The sequence below is a fragment of the Acomys russatus genome, chromosome 21 (assembly GCF_903995435.1).
Source record: "Acomys russatus chromosome 21, mAcoRus1.1, whole genome shotgun sequence".
Classification (NCBI taxonomy): Eukaryota; Metazoa; Chordata; class Mammalia; order Rodentia; family Muridae; genus Acomys; species Acomys russatus.
Window position 1 is genome coordinate 24,089,877 of NC_067157.1, and position 14,321 is coordinate 24,104,197.

Sequence of the window (14,321 nt, forward strand, 5' to 3'; positions counted from 1 at the left end):
AGAGCAACTGGCTCATCACAGAGATGCTCTCCAGGATTTTTCAAGCTATTCCTGGTCTCACACTGGTACCAAAGCCTTTCTACTGTCACTGTCACTCTGCCCCAGGGTCCCTCTGGCAGCTAAGTAACTTGCTGTCTCTCTGCTTTTCACATCTCTCCAGCTTCTAGAGAAGGTGTGTCCTGCCTGTTCCAATATTGACTGTGCCTCTGAGACCTAAAAATAATGCTGAGCCCACAGTGGTGCCTCTTGCATCATATCATTGTATGTAAAATCCGTGATCTTGAGCATTGGCTGTCCATCAGCGTCACCTGCAGAGATTAAAAACACATGTATCCTCAAGACTGACTCAGAGGTTCCAATTCAGTAGGTCTGGAATGATGCCCTTAAAATTGGCTTTAGATTGATGAATCATCAAAGATTCATGACAACAGGAAAAATAAGCTTTCCGAAGCTGAGGTTGTTTTTAAGACTCTATATTTCACATTTCTACCTCATATTCTTAATTCTTGTGACTGTTGAGTATAGAAAAATAACAAGTTCATCAAACATGAACTTACATTGGCCCAGAAACTTTTAGGGCAGTTTCAAAGTTTTAATTACTGCTTTATTAATGTAAAGGATTACTTGCATTTTATGCACAAAAGCAAAACCAAAAATAAAACTTTTGGTGGCTGTCTGAACAAGGACAACACAATTAGACATGCTAAGGTAGAAGAGGAAAGCTCTCAGAGCCTGCCTTAGTTACTTTCCCATTGCTGTGATGAAACTCCATAACCAAGGCAACCTATATAAAAAGCAGTTAATTTGACTTATAGTTTCAGAGGGTTAGTGTTCATGACAGAACAGCAAAGAGCCAAGAGTTCACATCTTGATGCACAACCTCCAGGTAGAGGGACCTAACTGGGAATTTCCCTGGGAATCTATTGAAACCTCAAAACCAACCCTCAGTGACACACTTCCAACAAGGCCACACCTCCTAATCCTTTCCAAAGAGTTCTACCTACTGGGGACCAAGTATTCAAATGTCAAAGGGGGCCATTCTCATTCAAACTACCACAAGGGTCTACCGCTAGATGTGGAGCTACAGGCAATTAACCATTGCTGAGAGACAGAGAATTGGTCTTCCCTGGGATGAGTCCCTAACTGGCCGTCCCTGAAATTATATACATGTAAGCAACACTAAACAGATTCAGCAGGCTGCATCTCTTTCTTTCTGTGTATACATATCAATAATAATTAAAGAAGAAGAAAAGCCCATGGATTTGAGAGGGAATGTCGGGGCATGTGGAAGGTGTTGGAATGAAGAGAGGAAGGGGATTATATAATTATATTTCAGATTTTTAAAAATTGGGAACCACAAAAAGTATTGGCATACACCTTAAAAACAATGACAATGCAAATAATTATTATCTGGACTTATTTCTCCAGTAAGATGGATAATCACATATTACTTTCATGTATGTGTGTATTTGTGTATGTATGCATTGCAAATGTGTATACATGTACAGTTTAGAAGGGTTGCCTATGCCTGTGCATGTAAATATAAACACCACAGGGTCCATATTTTATATATGTATATATATACACACACATATACACATACATATATACACATATATTCATATATGTGTATACACACACACGTGTGTGTGCATATGTTTATAACTTCTGAGACAGGTTCTCTCATTAAACCTGGGAATCACTATTTTGGCTTGACTGCCTGACCCACAAGCCCCTGGGATCCAAACTCAAATGTTGATATTGGCAGAGCAAATCCTGTATCCGTGAAGACTTCTCACCATCCCAACCATAGGCTGAGTACTTCTAAGGAACAGACAGCAGGATGAATGTTAATTGGTCGTGCTTTCTGCTGGATTACATAAAGTCCATGGCATTTCCTGGAAAGGGAATGGAACTGGGGATCATCACACTATGCAAATAAGATAAATATTTTTACTCTCATGGACAGAATCCAGATTTAATACACATATGGGGTATGAAACTAAAAATAAAAAGGGAAGTTAGGGGGAGAAGGAGCCTTAAGGAAGTGATGCAGGAAGAATAAGAGAGAAGAAGCAAAGGGAAAAAGGAAAGACAAATATTGCATGTTCTCATCTGTAGAGCATGTATTTAAATATGTATTTATTTGCGTGAAAGCAGGAAGAGAACTTTGGGGAAGAGAAAAAGGACCAGTGGGATGGGAGACAGAGCACAATGCTGTGGGGTGCAAAGGCAGCTGTGTACATATACAAAATGTCAAGAGTTATTTTATATGCTGACTTATTGAAAGGGCCTGATATTTAACTACTTGAAATGGGCGCTTGTTTTCCCCATAATATACATCCTTCAGTATTTATATGATTCTGTTAAAATATGCGACAAGTTTGCCTGGAAAGAGAACTTCCTCTTCCCTAAACTCCTGTACTCACTATCAGACTATTCTTAGGCTCCGCACTTCCCTCATCACCATGGTACCGAAGCGGACTCTGAGCTATGACATGCTGTCAGCCTGACTTGACATAGAAGACACAGAGGTGAGACTCAGTAAGAACCACGCTCAGAACCATCTCGCCAATCACTGTCAGGGCACCGTTCGCATCTGTCTCCCTCAGCATCATGGGTAATGCCACGTCCCAAGGTGATGAGCAGGAAGAAACAGCAAAGGAAAACAAATACACCTTAGAAACATCTGACTAGGTCCAAGCCTCCCAAGAACATGCGCAGTCTGTCACTAGTGGCGGAAAAAGATGTCCTCGATCGTTTCTGTGCCGCAAGGAGCTATGTTTAATTTATAATCTGGCAATGTTGCCTAAAACAGACTCATACCCATTCTCGCTGAAATTTTAGTCTACTTTCCTTGTTTCTGTGAGAAAAGTGCTGGGACCCTTTGCTTTTGGAGGGTCCAGAAAGCAATATCAATATTGAACCAAGGTACCAATATCAAATCACTGATCACCGTGTGTCCAGGACACGAGGGAAAGCTACTTGGCCCCCTTGTGGGGTCCCTCTTGTTCCAAGGACAGCTGGCTTATGTTTAAAGATAATAATAAGTGCAACTTGACTCAAAGTCTCAGTCTGTGCCTAGGGTCCAAGGACAACCAGCTGTCTAAAAATATTCCACTGCCCATGACATGTACTAACCCCTCCCTGCTAGCCTGCTAAATTCTGCTTTTGCAAAAAAGATATAGAAAATCACTTGCTCCTGCTTTTGGGAGGTCTGCAGCTTGAAAGAACTGGACAGACCCCCGGCAGGTCGGCTCAATAAAAATCCTGTGTGTATTGCGTCGACACTCGACTCCGTTTCTCTCTGGGGACTCCGAGTATAGATTAGAGATCTCTAAAGATCTCAGTCTTACATTTTAAGTACACTTTCCTTCCTCACAGAGTCTCCAGCCAGGTCCCTTTTCCAGATGAAATCTTTCTCCATCCTATCACTTTGGCCTTCCAGGCCTTTCTGTCTATGGTCCATTCTCCTCCTAATACCTAGTAACTGTAAACTTCTGCATGTCCTGTGCTATCCAAGTCAACATGGAACAGTATTGAAGCCAGTCCACAAATCCAAAAGTGTCACTTTCTTTCATCCTTCTCCTCCTCCCCCCACCCCTGCATCTAATTTTTATTACTGGTTATTTTTTTTTTCTACCAGAAAGAACTTCAAAAAATCTCCCCCCGCCCCCAAATCAAAAAGATTTCTTTCTTCTTGCCTGCCACATCCAAAAGTAAAGACTCTTATTACAAAGTGTAGGTTGCAGAACTCTTCAGTGTCGGAATGAGTAAATGGAGTTTTAGAGATCAGTTATAAAATAGCATACAATTTAATATTTCATAACCTTAGTCCACACTTTATAAACAAGGGTCCCTTGTCAAGGATTACTCTCAACAAAGTGATCTCCCCAAAACATTGTAATTATTTATCTAGTTGCTTTCTCTGATATGTCAGGGCCGGAAGCTCAGATACAGCAGATGACAAGAATTGAGGAGATTACTCATGACTAAGAAAATGGTGATTAGAGTTAAAAGCCATGAGCAGCCCACCAAATCTTGGAGATTAGCAGTTGCCCCTTCAGTTTTGGGAACTTGAACAAGCCTGTGGGTGCCTACTCCCTGAAGTGGCAGAGCCTCTGGGATCTCCAGAAAAAGAAATCTAAGAGAGGAGGCAGGCACAAGATGTCCCACACAACATGGTAACTGGATTCACTGATACTGTGTGCTTGTGTGGGGCTGGACACTTACCACGGGTTCAGATCACATGCATTGAGCAAGCCACAGGCGGATTAGCCCTGGAGCCTTGGAGTGAGCCCTTGGCTCCTGAGGCCAAGATCTTGAGAGGTGAACACAATCAAAGCTTTCATGGAGAGGAGGATCACATGCAGAGCTTGAAGCCAAGACCAACAAGACCAACGCTCTCTGCCTAAATGCTTGTGACCTTGATTTCTGCTCTGCTCTCTGGGAGAATGACCCTGTGGCTCATCTGCTTTTGGAAACAGAGGTCTTTACTTGGTTTCCAGGGCATTCACAGTACTGTAGAAAGGTCCTTACAGGCATTTCAGCCTTTTCAGGTCATCTGCATCCTTTGTGCCTACTGTGTCCACCAATGGCTTGTATGATGTTTGAAATCTCTAGTGGCTAGGCTTGACAAATGGTTTTCAGCTCCTTGACTAGAGATGGACCAATTGAAAAGTCCCCATCCTTCATTCCTCCCTCTGCGCATTGGGTATAATTACTACCCCTGTGATCTCTCCACACACTCAAATTGGATGCATAGTGTAAGGCGAAACACGTGACCCAAAGCCATAGGGGGTAGGCCACCTGAATGTAGAAGAAGTGGAATTCAGCTCTGCCGTTTTCTCTGTGTGAACCTCAGTTCTTCCATGTGCAAATTAAGGATAATGATGACTACCAATATAAAGTAAACTATCCTCAACCCTGTGCCTGACACCGTGAATACAAGTGATATCTCTCTTTGGCCATAGCTGAGAACATCTAGCCTGCCTCTGCCCTGAACAAAGCTTTCTCAATGGTTCTCAGCGGTTCTCCACAAGGGATATTAGGCAATCTTTATCTGCCCATCTCTCCTCCCATCTCCGTCTCTGTGTATGTGTGAGTGAGTGAGTGAGTGTGTGTGTGTGTGTGTGTGTGAGAGAGAGAGAGGGGGGGGGTGTTTGTGTACACACATATGCATGGGTATGTTTGCCTGTGAGTGCACATATAGAGGCCAGAAGTTGCCTGATGATGACTTCCTGTATTGCTCTCTTGCTTATTTTCTTGAATAGCGTCTCTCATTGAACCTGGAGCTCACCAATCAGCCAGACTGGGCAGCGAATAAGCCTTGGGATCCCTCCTGTCTCCACTTCTCATGGCTGTGATTACAGGGTTGTCGTCACCTCTGGCTTTTTACCTGTGTGCTGAAGTTACAAAGCCAGGTCTTCATGGTTGCACAGGAAATGGTTTACCCGTTGAGCCATATTGCCAGGGTCTGGAGATAGGTTCACTGTTTGTCTGACATGAGGTGGGCAGAGAGCAGGTAGGCCTTTGACCTTTTTACCACTGTAAGTGCCCAGTAGCGCCCCGACAGGAAAAGAATTCTACAATGAAAATGTCCACGGTGCCAAGGCTGTAGGCTGTGTACTTCTAGCCCAAAGGGATGAGCTTAACTACTGTCCCTCAGGAATTAAACCATCTCTTAGACTCCCACCAAGGGTCTCTGCTGGCACTGATAGAGACAAATTGCCATGGAATCTACACACTGCTGCGAAGTTGCAACCTAATTTTGCACAGGAAAAACAAGTTCCTTGAAATATGAGCATTTCTTTGATACCCAAATGGGAAAAATGTATTTTGAATGTTTATTTTTTAGGCTATTGCCTGGGACTTACAATCAGATGTCTTAGCCTCCCAGGAGCTAAGATTTCACCATGCTGTTGTTTGTTTGTTCAACTTAAATTTAAACAACTCAATGGGATAATTAAGAATAAACTACAGGGCCAAATGCTGGCTCATGTTTATTTTAATCTTTACCCATAGCACAGCCTAAAATATTTTGTTAGATTGATATAATCTATGAAATCATTGTATTTTTTTTGTGGCACACAGGACCTATGAAGAGAGTCACACATGAAATTCTATGTACAGATAAACTCATTTTAAGCAAAATAAAATTAAGAAGGCTCTATGTTTAGAATGCCTAAAATATAAAAATAAACTATGCCTGAATTGAGCATCAAAATTGAAAATCATGGGAATAAGAAGTTGCTGAGTCTGGTTAGAGACATTAATGGACACAGAGGTGCTAAGAATAAGCAATGGTGGAGTGTACAGCCCTGGACTAGACATTCATCCTACCTCCTCTAGGGTTCAGTAAACATAGTAGGAAGGGGATGGTAGAAAGGGAAGAACTCAAGGATTAGGCCAACAGCTGTGAGATGCTTTCTCCTGGCCATGGCACAGGCAACATGGTCATGATTTCAGAGTTGCTGTGTGCCTGCAGTGGACCTGGAGAAGACTGGGTCTACCAATACTCAGTCATAGATCAGGGAGGAGGGAATCACATGGCCCTGCCCCTCCCTCATGAACTATTGGCTACTGATGAATTCTGGGAGACAGACAGGTATTGCCTTTAGTTAATCACCCGCTGATGAACTGTCGGGCTCCAAAGAATGGCTCTGAGCCCATGGTCACACAGATGGCCCTGATTAAATTCAGTGAGTCACAAAACAGAATAAAAAGACAAGAGGCTTATAGGGATTGGAGAGAGTTAGAAAAGTGGATTGGGTGACAGTAATGAGAATGCACTACATCCACGTGTGAAATTGTGAACGGACCAATTTAATAAAAGCTACAAAAAATTTAAAGGTGAAAAAGAACATATAAAGTGTCCATGGATCTGAGGCTGCTGTTCCAGGCTTTACTATTCATGGTCCTGTTTCCACCACATTGCACTGCCTCAATTAAAGTCTTCTGGTAGATTGCTATCTTGCTGCCCAGAACTCTGGGAAGGACCTGTGATTGTTGGTGCAGTTACCAGTTTCCAGACTCTTCCTCTCCTGAGGTGGGGCCTATGTAAGAGAGCGAGTGTGTTGATAGCAGCCAGCTATAAAGCCCTGCTTCCATTCAGCGTTTTGGACTTCCATTGTTTACTTGTGTTTGGCATCTGGGAATGATTTTGCCAGAGCACTAAGGCCTCTTCCTGCGTGTCTACTTTGCCTGTAATAATAAATTCCATTAGTTTGAGCTCCTTTCTTTTAAAAAAAAGTACTTCAGGATTCAGTCAGTTAAAATGTATGTTCAAAACTGGCTGCACGCAGATTCAGTGATTTTTTTTCTTTGAAAAAAAAATCCCATTTACAATGCAAAAAGTATTTTCAGAAAACCGACACAAAGGATAGACATCGTTTCTCAATAATTCAACATGGCCTGGTTTTAAAACGCTCCTTCATAGTCATTTGTTTCCAGGGTGAGTTAAAGCTTTGTGTCTGGGAACCTGACAGGCCACAGAGCTCCAACTGCAGTAGAAATGGATGGGTCCCTAGTTCCTCAAGGCACTGAATCCTCAGCCACCTTTAACAGCCTGGGCCCACTTTGACTCCTCATTGGAGGAAAATGACCTTTGATTCTGAGGTCAAATCTAGAAGTTTCTCTTGCTTAGGCTTCTAGGATTCTCCCATTCATCAGGAACTCTGACCCATGCACCTTGTTAGTTTTTCTCTTTATTTGATGATTCAAGGATGGAGATGATGGAATATCTTTATGATTTCACAGGATTAAGTATTGTCTTTTGTTTTTATTCAGCTGTATATTGATTATTTACCAAATAGTTTTTATAAATACTCTTGAGATTATAATTACATCATTCCCCCTTCTCTTTCCTCCCTAAAAACCGTCCCATTTATCCTACTTTTCTCCCTTTCAAACTTGTGGCTTCTCTAATTCTTATTATGTGTATATATATGCATATACACATGTCTGTATTTATATATGCATTTACATATGCATATTCCTAAATACATTACAACCTGTTCATTCTGTATAATGTTATACACACACATACACACACATATATGTATATATGTTTTTAGGCTTCAAATATTTTCTATTACCTCAGGAAGCTCCAGCTATGAGAGATCATTCAGGCTATGCCTCTGCTCTGGCACAGTCTATGGGAAATTCATGGTAGTATCCAATCATCAAGTGCTAGAGTGGAGTAAAAGGTGGGGTATATGGGAGGAAGCAGTTAGTTCTGAGCAAAAGTCACAGTTTGGAAACCATTTGATTGAGCTTTATACGTGAAGAGAAATTAAACAACACACACACACACGCACGCACACGTGCACGTAGGAAGGTGTATGTGTTGCATGGGAGCGGAAGATATCTGAATGATGAAGTTGTGTGGGTGGCAGTGAGCGCCTGGTAGAGATGGCTGCAGGGACCAGTGCCGAGCCACTCCTGGCTCCAATACTGTTGAGAGATCTTTGTTTTCATTTACTCTCTCTGAAATGCCATCGGCATCCTAGAGGGATGATAAGGACCATGGGTTCCTAGTGAGACGGTAGGATGGAGAGCCCAAGGGTGCCAGTTCCAGAAAGATCTGGGCTTTTTCCCTTAATACATATTTATTATAGGCAATCTGAAAAATATAAGAAAAAGCTCACTCATAGTTTCACTTTCCAGTAACATTTATTGTGAATTTTCTTCTTACAGTCTTTTTCTATGTAGAGGGAATATATGTAATGTTTGATATAAATATTTTAACTACACATGGTATTTTGAGCTTTCTGTTATCATTTGTTGTTTTTCTGGAATGCGACGTTTGCTGTCACATTTGCTGTCCTGTATATATGTTATCTATTTTTAATTATTAACATATTGTATGTTTTCCTTGATATTACTCTTCAATAAATGCTTCTGGTTAATATTGTTGACTCCAACAGTGCCACATCTGTGCTGTTATAAGCTCACATGGTCTCTGGCCCACTGAAAGGTACAATAAGTCACTGGTTGTGATGAATGAAGATACTGCATTTGCCACAGTGATATGAGAGTAATTTTGTGCTAACAGTTTGGAAAAGCTCCTTTTCTATCATAATCATGAGACCATATTCAAGTGGTATGAGAGTAATTTTGTGTTAACAGTTTGGAAAGGCTCCTTTTCTATCATAATCGTGAGACCATATTCAAAGTCACATTGTTTGAGTAGTTATAAAATTAAACAGCCAGAATTTAAGTTCAGCCTTTCATCATAATTGACTATACACTATCTCAAGTCTATCTCTGAATCCTTTTTTATTTATTCATTTATACTAAAATTTCACTTAAACTACAGTTAATAATTGCGTGCTCATTGTAGCCAGTCAGGCAATACAGTCAGAAAATAGTTTTCTTCTTCCTTCCAGCATCACCCTTTGCTGTCGTCAAGATGTAGTTATTTACTGTGCATTTTTTCTAACCTTCCTCAAGTTTTCAAGCAGATTGGTAATGAGAGTCATATTTGCAGATCAAAAGCATTTTCAGTCCTCCCTAAAGTAGGTCAGATGCAGACAACTCAGTAACTTTCCTTTTGCGTTTAGTAAGTCATACACCGTGGAAACCCCTCATGATCAATACATATATATTTTTTACTTTTTGAATTTTAATTTATTATAACTTGTCCAGATTACATCTCGAATATTATCCCCTCGCTTGTATCTTACCAGTCCCATCCTCCCGCCCCCTCTTCTGCTCTATTCACCTCCGCTAGACCTCAGACAGATGGGAACCTCCTCCCCGACCATATGTCCACAGCCTATCAGGTCTCATCCGATAGCCTGTTTCCCTTTCTTCTGTGTGCCGCCAGGCCTTGCAGGTATATTGTGCTTGCTTTAATTTTTGTAGTAGTCTCAGTTACTGGTGATACTTTAATGTTTTATACATATCTCCTTAAGTCTATCCCTTTTTTCTTACAGATTCATTTTCAGAAGCAGAAGCGGTAGGTCAAAGGCTCTCCGAGCCTATCACAGCACAGAAGCCAGAAATGCACAGAGCTTCCATTGCTCCACAAGCTTTTCAATAGAGTCTGCTGTCCTGCTTTTGATATTTGATAATGGCCAAAATGTAAATTTGCATACCTTTGGAGGTTAGCTTTGCGAGAGGCAGGGCATCTTTCCATCCGTCCCTTGTCCATTGCACTTTCATCCCTAAGACTTGCCTTAACCTTTTTAAATCTGTGCACATTTTATTCTTGCAAACATTTTACAGTTTGGAGCCATGAGTTCTCCTGTCCTTTCACACTGGTTTTCCTATGCAGATCTCAGGAGTATTTCAGGGCTTTTCACTTGGACATAGTCAAGAGCGGCCATTGCCAGGGAACCTAGAGAAAGACGAATCTTTAGAAGTGATTTGTTTAAAGCTAGAGAGTGGCTACTTGCACTCTGAGCAGTGCTGTCTAGAGCTTCAGGACTCTCCAGACAGTTTTGCTGTGCTCTCCAGCCCTCGCCCCATCCTTGCCATGGCTTACGAAGTAGAGTTTTACAGAGCCCCGGCCCACCTGAGAGGGTCTTTCTTACCACCCGCTCCCTTCTTTAACTAGACCTTGGGAGAAAGTTGCAACTTACTCTGCTGTATGTTTGCACTGGGTATCTTCCGTTGCCATGGGGATGATGCTACTGTTTGTCCTGAGCTAAGCTGACCCCACAATTAAAAAGGTGAGTGAACATTCCAGGAATGACCTAGGATGGAATGTGGTCTGTCCTGAATAGCTGACTACACATAGGCTTGTCTCTGCCTCACCGCCTCAAGGGACATAGGAGACGTAGGACTTAGAACATGGCTGTAGACTGGGTATCTTGGGAAAACTCACATCGCCAAATATGTAAATGGGAAGGCCAGTGCTGAAGTCTACTTTTGACAGTTTGACAAGGAAGAAGGTGGGAAGACAAGAAGGGATTTATTTTTAAACAAAATAGGTGCTAGTTTTTTTGTTTTGTTTTGTTTTGTTTTTTTAATTAGTGAGTTTAAGTTCAAAAGGATTTATTTCCCTGGAGACTTTTCGAATATAAATACGATCATTACTTGTGGTGAAATGATAAGGCTGGTTGTTGAATTCAGAGGCTTATCTTTCCTCAGGCTTGACTTCCCTTTCCAGCTTTGACGAGAGATGATTTGCTGTGTAAGGAGAAGGAGATATGACTCTGTGTGTGTGTGTGTGTGTGTGTGTGTGTGTGTGTGTGTGTGTGTGTGTTATATGTCAGTGTACGTTCTCAAATGTGTGAATGCGGATACCAGCTAAGGAGGATGAGAGTTCAGCTCCCTCACGCCACGCCTTTTCCCCTTGAGATAAGATAGATCTCTTCTTGAAACTATACCTAGACAGGATGCTATCAGTCCTGCCTCCACTCTCCGCAGTGATGGAGTAACAGGCACACTGACAGCCAAGCTCAAATTTTCACCGTTGGAGGTTTGATCTCATGTCCTCCAGCTTGCACAGTGAGCTCTCTAACCCCTAGAGCTGATTTTGACTATGGAGGGTGGGTGTTGTGAGATGAGGGTGGGACGTGGAAAGGCGGAAGATGACGTAAAGGCATCTCTGTTCTGTCCCTCAGCCTTCATTCCTGCCATAGTTTACAGCCTTTCCCCCAGGCATTGGAAGTGTTCATTCAGGAGGAAGTTCCTGGAGTCTGTCCATCAGGAACAGGAAATATTTTTTCTATAGTTATGTATTTACATTTTTAGTCATTAACTTGTAGCTGTTGTGTTTTTATGACTATTTTTGGAGGGGTTGTTTTGGTCTGACTTGTAGTTTAATCCAGTGTGCTTCTATATTTATGTGTGTCAAAGATTTCTTTCTAGACTAGCAAATAATACTGTAATGCTCCCCCCCAATCCAAAATGCTTTACTCTTGTCTTTGAAATGGTTTTTGATAAATATTTTATAATGCCTTTTAGTGAAAACCAAGTCAGTGTATCTTCCTGGTTCTGAGTGTGGCTGTGGAAACACTAACATCAGCAGACAAGGTCATGTGACCTCACATCAGGAATAAAAGCTAGAGTTCAGGAGCTCACAGTGGTTGTGAGTCAAGTCGGCCCCAGCAGAGTGAAGTTCAGAGGCAGCGCCTGGAAGATCACACCATCACGCTACCTGTAAGAAACCTAAGGTCCTCTGTTCTGGCTTTTATTTTTCTCTTTTTCAGAAAACCTGATTCTTCTATACTTGTTCCCTTGACCTCATTGTAAAACTTTTTTTTTTTTTAATATCAACTGTATTCACAGTTAAGTAAAGCTTTTAAAAGAAACATTGTCATTGACATAAATGATAAGTGAAGTTTGAAAACTTAACACACCTCTGTCCTAAGATAGGTGATTATTGTCCCAGATAAATAATAGGATTCAACTTGTCAGGCTGTTGGATAAGACCTTACTGTGACTGTCTTCTGTCAATTAATGGAATTAAATTCCAGGTCATCAGTCATGTACAACTTTGTTGAGTTTAATGTTTCTCATCTTACTTACCTTCAGCTTTCTGAGACTTAGGGAGGACTTTGATTTTTATGGCTTTATATATATATACATATACATGCATGTATTATATATAATCATATATTCATATATATGAAAATGAAGACACAAACATTACAGAATATTGATAAAATGAAAACTAGCTTCTGCCATGTAATCCTAGATGGGCAAGATGTTCAAGGCAAAGCATGATGATGGCAGCCAAGCTGATAGTCTGATGTACACTGCCCGTCACTTCCTTACCACTTATTATCTGCCATTCTTGTCAATGACCATCCAGTTGGATCTCAGCCTTGATCATTTGATCATCATAACGGTAGAAGCAACACATCAACAACCCCCCTGCTCAGTATTGTATGCATTTGAAAAGCACATGTGCAAATCAGTGATTGCCTAGTTAACTTCTTCTACAAATGTTTATTATGTACCTACTATGAGCAAGGTAGGGAGCTACAAAGAATAAGGCACTTTGTAATTTAAAGAAAGAAGAATAGAATGAATTATGCTGCTGGATACAAATGCTACATGTGAGACTACTGTCAAGCCATCCTACTCTCTTTATTATCCACAACTCTTGTCAGGTAACTGTGACTCTCCACTGGTTCTTCATTCGCTATGTTTTATTGTGACACATGCAGAATTTATTGTGCATTATTTAGTCAGCTAGGCAAAGCAGTCCCCAAGGATACTTGTTAGCAGACACTGCCAGCCACAACCTGAGCTCCTCCTCTGCGCCAATGGAAACTAACCTCCAGGTTCATTCATCTTAATCATATGACTTTTACAAAGAGGTGAATATTTAGGATTGGTTTCATTTGAGAATATGAAGTAGGGGCCATGATCCGTTGGTGCAGTGACTCTATACATGAGGCCCTAGGTGTGATCCCCAGCATCATCAAAAGAGGGACAGGAAGGAGGAGAGGGAGATGGAGAGGGAGGAAGAAGGATAAAGGGAGAAGGAGGGAGAGGAGGAGGAGAAAGAGAGAGAGAGAGGGAGGGAGGGGGAGAGAGAGAGAGAGGGGAGAGAGAGAGAGAGAGAGAGAGAGAGAGAGGCGGGGAGGAGAGAGAGAGGAGAGCGGAGAGAGAGAGAGAGAGAGAGAGAGAGAGAGAGAGAGAGAGAGAGAGAGAGAGAGAGAGAGAGAGAGAGAGACAGACCCTAGACAAGCACAGACTATGGACTTTCTCTCCTGTGCAGTTAACCTGGGGGATCCTGACTGGGTTGGCCAGCTGTCCTTACAGAATAATGAAAATTGTCTTAACATGGTGACATATTCTGTCCTCAACCCAGCAAGATGATAATCTGAGGTAAGCCACTCTCATTGACCTGAGAAGTATTTTCGTACCCCCATGGTGAGCAGGTTGTAGCTACCACCCCAAATTTTCAGCAGTTTCCATGCTTTGCAGAGCATCCTACAGCTATAATTTGGATGTGGGGACCAGACTTTCAAGAGTTTCTGAGCTGGATGGTGGTGGCACACTCTTTTAATCCCAGCACTTGGGAGGCAGAGGCAGGCAGATCTGTGAGTTCAAGGCCAGCTTGGTCTACAGAGCAAGTCCAGGACAGCGAGGGAAACCTTGTCTCGAAAAAACAAAACAAAGCAAAAAAAGTTTCTGATTTCCAGGTCACATTTTGGCCACAGAAATGATGGTTTAGGTTAATGGGCATCCATGGAACTTTGATATATTATATACAATATCAATATTTGACATTGTATACAGTATACAATCCTTGTGTATTGGCTACTTTTTAGGTGCAAGTGGCACTTGGCTAACAATTTGGAAGCATATCTTTTTTTTTAACCATCTTTGGTATTCCTTTGTATCTTGTTGATTTG

The 14,321-nt window shown here is 41.7% G+C and overlaps 1 protein-coding gene across 8 annotated transcripts in view; it reads left to right on the forward strand.

The window, feature by feature from the left end:
* The window catches only part of Tpd52l1 (TPD52 like 1), a 97,312-nt gene that overhangs the window by 37,117 nt on the left and 45,874 nt on the right, over positions 1 to 14,321 (forward strand). Inside the window, exon 1 of one of the 8 annotated variants that reach the window (XM_051164376.1) lies at positions 11,951 to 12,111. The exons of the other annotated variants lie outside the window; for them this stretch is intronic. The gene's annotated coding sequence lies outside the window, so the exon portion shown is untranslated. Of the gene's footprint in view, positions 1 to 11,950; positions 12,112 to 14,321 lie in introns of those variants that run through there. 8 annotated transcript variants of the gene reach the window in all.